The sequence below is a fragment of the Bombina bombina genome, chromosome 11, assembly GCF_027579735.1.
Source record: "Bombina bombina isolate aBomBom1 chromosome 11, aBomBom1.pri, whole genome shotgun sequence".
NCBI lineage: Eukaryota > Metazoa > Chordata > Amphibia > Anura > Bombinatoridae > Bombina > Bombina bombina.
This window is the reverse complement of record NC_069509.1, coordinates 6,279,769-6,287,655: the sequence shown is the minus strand read 5'-3', so window position 1 is coordinate 6,287,655 and position 7,887 is coordinate 6,279,769. Positions and strand designations below refer to the sequence as shown.

At 41.1% G+C, this 7,887-nt stretch overlaps 1 protein-coding gene across 1 annotated transcript in view; it reads left to right on the top strand.

The window, feature by feature from the left end:
• Positions 1-7,887, top strand: part of ITGAL (integrin subunit alpha L) — a 450,284-nt gene that overhangs the window by 91,601 nt on the left and 350,796 nt on the right. The window lies entirely within an intron of this gene.

Genomic DNA, 7,887 nt, shown 5'->3' with positions numbered 1-7,887 from the left:
ATAACCGGAGTTATAAGACTTTTCATATTTACCCGGTATCGTTAGCAGCGTTAGCGTGTGACGTCATCTGTCACTCAAGCACATCTGCACGCCCATTCTACCCGCTCTCATACGCTAACAGGAACACAGCACAGACACGCTGACTCATTTGGTTTCCCTGCAAACGGAACCAGGAGTAAAACTACTTATTTTTCACCGGTCCTTTCTAGTGTAAGACGGCAAACCCTGTCACCACATTTGATACTAAGTAATACACACTTACCAAAATATCACAGAAGGAGTGGTAAAAAAGACGCTCATTCATTAGCTGAATCCACAGAACAGCTGATATTTCTCTCTCCACGTCCACATATCGAAGTTACATATTGTAACACTCTCTTGTTGCAATTCACTTCCTCAGCATTATTCTCCACTTGCTGCAAATAGCTACTAATTACATATATCAGTAGCAAAGTGGGAAGTGGTACAAACACTATTTAAGGTCTGCAGCTGAGATTTTCTTACACAACCTGTTGCAGCAACAAAGAGGAATATAAAACTCACATTAAAAACTAAGCCATGACAACTGATCCAGCAGACCTCCCACAGTTTGTATACACTCTCTCTCAACGCGTTGATCAAATGGGTATAGCACTGAGAGAACTTAAAACTGAAAACCAGTCCTTAAGAAGAATTATTAGAGATTCTATTACACCAAAGCCTGATCCCATCCCAGAGCCTACTGTATCCCTACCAGAACCTTTTGCTGGGAACAGAAAACTTTACCGTCAGTTCAAGACGTTTTTTGCTATTCAGCCTAAAACCAAAGACTTACTGTACAGAAAGAGTGAAGGTTCTCACAGTGATTTCTTTTCTTAGGAGGGGTGAACCCCGTGTATGGGCAGATGCCTCCTTTGAAACCAATCAGCCAATATTGGGCTCTTTAGACAAAATTTTTAGCCAAATGGATGAACTCTATCTAGACTCAGACGCACAACTTTCAGTTGAGACTTCAATGCGGAACCTGAAGGAAGGAAAACGTCAAGTTGAAGACTACATAACCGAGTTCAAGCAGTACGCTAGAGATTCCCAATGGAATCCGATTGCGTTAAGAAATCAGTTTCGTCTGGGTTTAGCAGATAACATAAAGGACGAGCTGGCACACACAGATCTACCAAAGACCCTGGAAGCCCTAATGACCTTGGTTATTCAAATTGACCGACGCTTAAGAGAGAGAAGATCAGAAAGAGGACATGCTGATACTGTAACAAGAACACCACCCTCTGCCTCTCCTTCCTTTGCTCAAAGATCTGCACCAGAACTTATGGAGGTCGGTCTAGCGAGAGCACCATTAATGCTTCAAGAAAGAACCCGCAGAAGACTAAACATGCTTTGCATGTACTGCGCCAACCCCTCCCATTCTGTCACCGAATGTCCTCTCCTCAAAAAGACAAAGAAAAGTAAGTGTTACTCTTTCTCTACATCTCAATCCCCAACTATTTCGCACACTTACTGTAAACTATCTGTGTCTTTGCAGTGGGATCACAGAAACCTACACTCTGAGGCCATCATAGACACAGGAGCATATGGGAATTTCATTGATTCTTCTACTGTGAAACATAATAAAATTCCTTGTGTGATTAAGCAAACCCCTGTAGCCATTCGAGTCATTGATGAGTCTTCCATTGCTAGTGGTCCCATAACTCATCAGACCATTCCTCTGTTGTTATGTACATCTTCAGGTCATACTAAATTAATTGAGTTTGATGTAATTCCTTCTCCGCTTTTCCCGATAGTTTTAATGATCTCATGCTGCGGGAAACACCGGCCAGAAATAGATTGGACGACTTTACAGATAAAACTAATTTCTGAATTCTGCAAACACACCTGTTATACCACTCATACATTTCTATCAACGACTCTTGTAGAGCCACAAGTTCCACAGGTCTACTCAGATTATGCTGATGTCTTCAGTAAGGTAGAGGCAGAGACGTTACCTCCGCTTCGAGTATATGACTGTCCTATTGATATCAAACCAGGTTCCTCCATTCCATATGGTAGATTGTATCCATTATCAACCCCAGAGCTGGAACATTTAAAAACTTACTTGGAGGAAAATCTCCGTAAAGGCTTCATTCGACCATCAACCTCTTCAGCTGGCGCGGGCATGTTCTTCGTCAAGAACAAGGATGGTTCACTACGCCCCATTATAGATTACAGGGAATTAAATCAACGAACTATAAAGAACCACTACCCGTTACCCCTAATTCCAGAGCTGATAGAGCGCCTCCAAGAAGCTACCATCTACACAAAACTAGATTTAAGAGGTGCATATAATCTCGTCAAGATTCGTGAAGGCGACAATGGCTGACCGCCTTTAGGACCAGGTACGGTCTTTTTGAGTACCTGGTCATGCCTTTCGGGCTCTGCAACGCCCCTGGAACCTTCCAAAATTTCATCAACAATGTGTTTAGGGATCTTCTTGATGTCTGTTTAGTCATCTACCTAGACGATATTCTCATATACTCTAACTCCTACGAAGAGCATGTAAAACACGTCCGCCAAGTACTATCCAGATTACGTACACATAGATTGTATGTCAAGCTAGAAAAATGTCAGTTCCACACCAACACTATCTCATTCCTCGGGTATAACATCACACCTAACGGAATTAGCATGCAAGAAGATAAAGTGGAGACAGTCAAAAACTGGGTAACCCCTAGAAATAGGAAAGAACTTCAAAAATTTCTGGGCTTCACCAATTACTATCGAAAGTTCGTAAAAGATTTCTCCAAGTTGGCCAAACCCTTAACTCAACTTACTAGCACTACTACCAAATTCCAATGGTCTACAGAAGCAGCCTCAGCTTTTGAGCTACTCAAATCAAAAATTACATCTGCACCAATCCTCCGTTTCCAGAATTCAGAACTTCAGTATATATTGGAGGCAGACTCCTCAGAGTTCGCTATAGGAGCCATCCTATCACAGAAAGCATCAGCAACAGAACCACTCCATCCAGTGGCGTTCTTTTCCAAGGTTTTAAGTTCTTCTGAAGTTAATTATCCAATTGGCGAGAAGGAACTTTTAGCAATCAAAAAGGCATTAGAGAATTGGAGACACCTTCTGGAAGGAACTAAACTACCTATTATCAACACAGATCACAAGAATCTCGAATTTCTTCAAACCAGCAAGACTCTCTCTTCCAGACAGGTGCGTTGGTCTATTTTCTTCACAAGATTCAATTTCCACATAGTCTACAGACCTTCATCCAGGAATGGAAAAGCCAATGCTCTATCATGAAAAGATCACCCTCCGGAATACCAACCAGAAATCACTTCAATAATCCCATCAGACAAATTTATTGGATTAACACCTTACTTACTAAAAGCTTTCAAGGATTCTTATATCACTGATCAGGAGCTAATCAGTCAAAATCTGGAATCAGGAACTGATGGATTACTTTATCATAATAGGAAATTATATGTACCAAGCAGTTTAAGGCCTTTATTGCTACAACTACACCATGAGTCCCCCCTCGCTGGACATCCTGGAGAAAGGAGAACACTAGAAAACATTCACAGAACTTATTGGTGGCCATCAATGGCGAAATATATAAAGAACTACATAAAAGGATGCGCGATTTGTGCAACTTCAAAGGCTACCAAAAAGTCTCCTTATGGACATCTCATGTCTCTACCCATTCCGACTCAACCATGGCATCATATCTCCCTTGACTTCATTGTGGAACTTCCTATTTCTTCAGGCATGAATACTATCATGGTGGTTGTTGACCTTCTTACCAAGATTGCTCACTTTGTTCCATATCATAAATTGCCATCTGCTTCTGAGACCGCTAAACTTTTCCTTGACAACATAGTCCGTTTACATGGTTTTCCGAAGATTCTGACCTCAGATCGCGGGACACAGTTCACTTCCCGATTTTGGAGGTCACTTACAACTCAGCTCCAAATGGATCACCGACTTTCTACCTCGTTCCATCCCCAAACCAACGGGCAAGTTGAACGGGTGAATCAATGGTTGGAGCAGTACCTCCGTTGTTTTTGTTCCTATCAACAGGACCAATGGCTAATGTACTTATGTCTGGCAGAGTTTTCTTTCAACAATTCCCAAAATGCATCCACCAAAATGTCACCATTCCATGCCAACTATGGCTTCCATCCAAATTCTTATCCAACATCTGGCATTCCAGTTGTTGCTACATCAGACTGTCCAAACGCCAATGACTTTGTTGCAAAACATAGAGATGTTTTCAAGACTCTACAGGAGAATATAGCAAAGTCTCAGGAAAGACAAAATTATAATCTTCGCAGAAGACCCGATCCTGCATATGTAGTAGGTGATCTGGTATGGCTTTCGACAAGAAATCTTAAACTTAAGATACCCAGTAAGAAGTTAGGTGGGTTGTTTGTTGGACCGTTTCCAGTAACAATGGTGGTTAATCCTAATGCTATCACCCTACAATTACCTGACTCCATGAAAATACATCCAACATTTCATGTTTCGCTACTAAAACCGTATACATCAACTAGAACTCAGGGCACAATCCTACCCCCATCCACTTCCTTTCCACACTCAGAAGAATATGAAGTAGACTCTATATTGGACTCCAGGATCAGTAATCGACAACTCCAATACCTGGTGAGGTGGGTTGGATACTCTTCTGATGATGATTCATGGGAACCTTCTCATAATGTCCATGCTCCACGGAAAGTTTCCCTTTTCCACCGCCGACATCCGGATCGTCCAGGTCCTTAACTCTGGTTGTCTCTCCTAGGGAGGGGGAGATGTTAGGAATTTACATGTATCCTCCCACCTTTGACATTTGCTGCTACCTGTCCCTTTAAATTCTGACGACGCCCTGTTCCTAGTGCTTAGTTATTTTTGACTCATTATACAGAGTAGTCGCATCCAGCTAAGCTCCTGCTAATAAGCAATATTCAACCTCCTTCTATGTGGATTTCTATCAAGCTTTACATCCACGGATTATCATAACTTCCACTCTTTCATCCTGCAACTCAGAGGAATATAAGTGTCGTTTTGGGATCACTAATACAATCCATCATAATTCTCAGCTTTTACCAAGGACGCAGACTGTCTTCTCTCCCCTCAAAACCTGATCTCTACATTCTTCTGGAATTCCTCATTCACCGCTTTTCATAACAAACCAAAGTAAAAATAACCGGAGTTATAAGACTTTTCATATTTACCCGGTATCGTTAGCAGCGTTAGCGTGTGACGTCATCTGTCACTAAAGCAGCAGTAAGAATCTGCACGCCCATTCTACCCGCTCTCATACGCTAACAGGAACACAGCACAGACACGCTGACTCATTTGGTTTCCCTGCAAACGGAACCAGGAGTAAAACTACTTATTTTTCACCGGTCCTTTCTAGTGTAAGACGGCAAACCCTGTCACCACATTTGATACTAAGTAATACACACTTACCAAAATATCACAGAAGGAGTGGTAAAAAAGACGCTCATTCATTAGCTGAATCCACAGAACAGCTGATATTTCTCTCTCCACGTCCACATATCGAAGTTACATATTGTAACACTCTCTTGTTGCAATTCACTTCCTCAGCATTATTCTCCACTTGCTGCAAATAGCTACTAATTACATATATCAGTAGCAAAGTGGGAAGTGGTACAAACACTATTTAAGGTCTGCAGCTGAGATTTTCTTACACAACCTGTTGCAGCAACAAAGAGGAATATAAACCTCACAGAGACAGACTCGGTACTTCAGTTTGTACAGCGTGAGACAGACTCGGTACTTCAGTTTGTACAGCGTGAGACAGACTCGGTACTTCAGTTTGTACAGCGTGAGACAGACTCGGTACTTCAGTTTGTACAGCGTGAGACAGACTCGGTACTTCAGTTTGTACAGCGTGAGACAGACTCGGTACTTCAGTTTGTACAGCGTGAGACAGACTCGGTACTTCAGTTTGTACAGCGTGAGACAGACTCGGTACTTCAGTTTGTACAGCGTGAGACAGACTCGGTACTTCAGTTTGTACAGCGTGAGACAGACTCGGTACTTCAGTTTGTACAGCGTGAGACAGACTCGGTACTTCAGTTTGTACAGCGTGAGACAGACTCGGTACTTCAGTTTGTACAGCGTGAGACAGACTCGGTACTTCAGTTTGTACAGCGTGAGACAGACTCGGTACTTCAGTTTGTACAGCGTGAGACAGACTCGGTACTTCAGTTTGTACAGCGTGAGACAGACTCGGTACTTCAGTTTGTACAGCGTGAGACAGACTCGGTACTTCAGTTTGTACAGCGTGAGACAGACTCGGTACTTCAGTTTGTACAGTGTGAGACAGACTCGGTACTTCAGTTTGTACAGTGTGAGACAGACTCGGTACATTTTTAGCAATATGCAGCAGTTCATTTCTGATTATTTGACAATGCTGTAGAAATTCTAGATTTAAAACCAGCAAGTAGAGACTAAAAGGAAGCGCCTCTGTGTATCAATAGCAAACTAACACCTAGATTTAGATTTTTTTGTGCTATAGGGAATTTAACGACTGCAACAAAAGTTGCGTTATTTAACCCCCTATAGTGCAGTCATTACAAGTTTAGAAAAACCAGAGTTGTACGGGCGATATGGTGGCGTTGAGCTCCATACCGCACCAAAAACAAGCGTTTTTTTTATGTGCTCGTGCACACTTTCCCCATAGACATCAAAGGAGAGAGCAGGTCAGAAAAAACCTAACACCTGCGATCGCGGAATAAAAAGCTCCATAACGCAGCGCCATTGATAGAAAAGTTACGTTTAAACCTAACACCCTGACATAAACTCCACATCTAAACACCCCTAATCTGCTGCCCCCGACATCGCCGCCACCTACATAATGTTATTAACCCCTAATCTGCTGCCCCCGACATCACCGCCATCTAATCTTATTAACCCCGAATCTGCCACTCCCGATGTCGCCACCACTATACTAAAGTTATTATCCCCTATTCCCTCGTACCCCAACATCGTTTCTTTTAAGGTTTTTTTGGGGTGATTTATTTTTTTTAGTTTAGGGTTTGGGCTTTTCGTAAAAGAGCTAAATGACCTTTTCAGGGCAAAGCAAAATAGATAAATGCCCTTTTAAGGGCAATGCCCGTACAAATGCCCTTTTCAAGGCAATGGGTAGCTTAGGTTTTTGCTAGAGTTAGGTTTTTTATTTTGGGGGGTTGGTTGGGTGGTGGGTTTTAGTATTTCATTTTTACAGGTAAAAGCTGTTTAACTTAGGGCAATGCCCTACAAAAGGCCCTTTTAAGGGCTATTGGTAGTTTATTGTAGGCTAGGTTTTTTTTTTATTTTGGGTGGGCTTGTTTATTTTGGTAGAGCTATTAGATTAGGTGTAATTCTTTTTTATTTTTGATAATTTAGTGTTGGTTATTTTTTGTAATTTAGTCTTTTTAATTTTTTGTAATTAGATAGTTTGTAAATTTTTATAGTAGTGTTAGGATTTTTTTAATCTGTATTTTAGTTTTATTTAATTGGTAGTTAGTTTAATATTAGTTAAATAGTTATATTAGTTTAATTGTTAGTTTAAACTTAGTTTTTTAATTTGACAGGTAAGTTTTAATTTAAGATAGGGAAATTGTCATTTTAATATAAAGTTAGGGGGCATTAGGTTTAGGGGTTACTAGTTTAAATTAGTTTATTGCGATGTGAGGGGCTTTCGGTTTAGGGGTTAATAGTTTAGTATATTTTGTTGTGGGGGGCTTGCAGTTTAGGGGTTAATAGGTTTATTATAGTGGTGGCGGTGTAGGGCTTAAAGGGACAGTATACACCAAAAATGTTCTTATTTAAAAAGATAGATAATCCCTTAATTACCCATTCCCCGTTTTTGCATAACCAACACAGTTATATTAATATACTTTT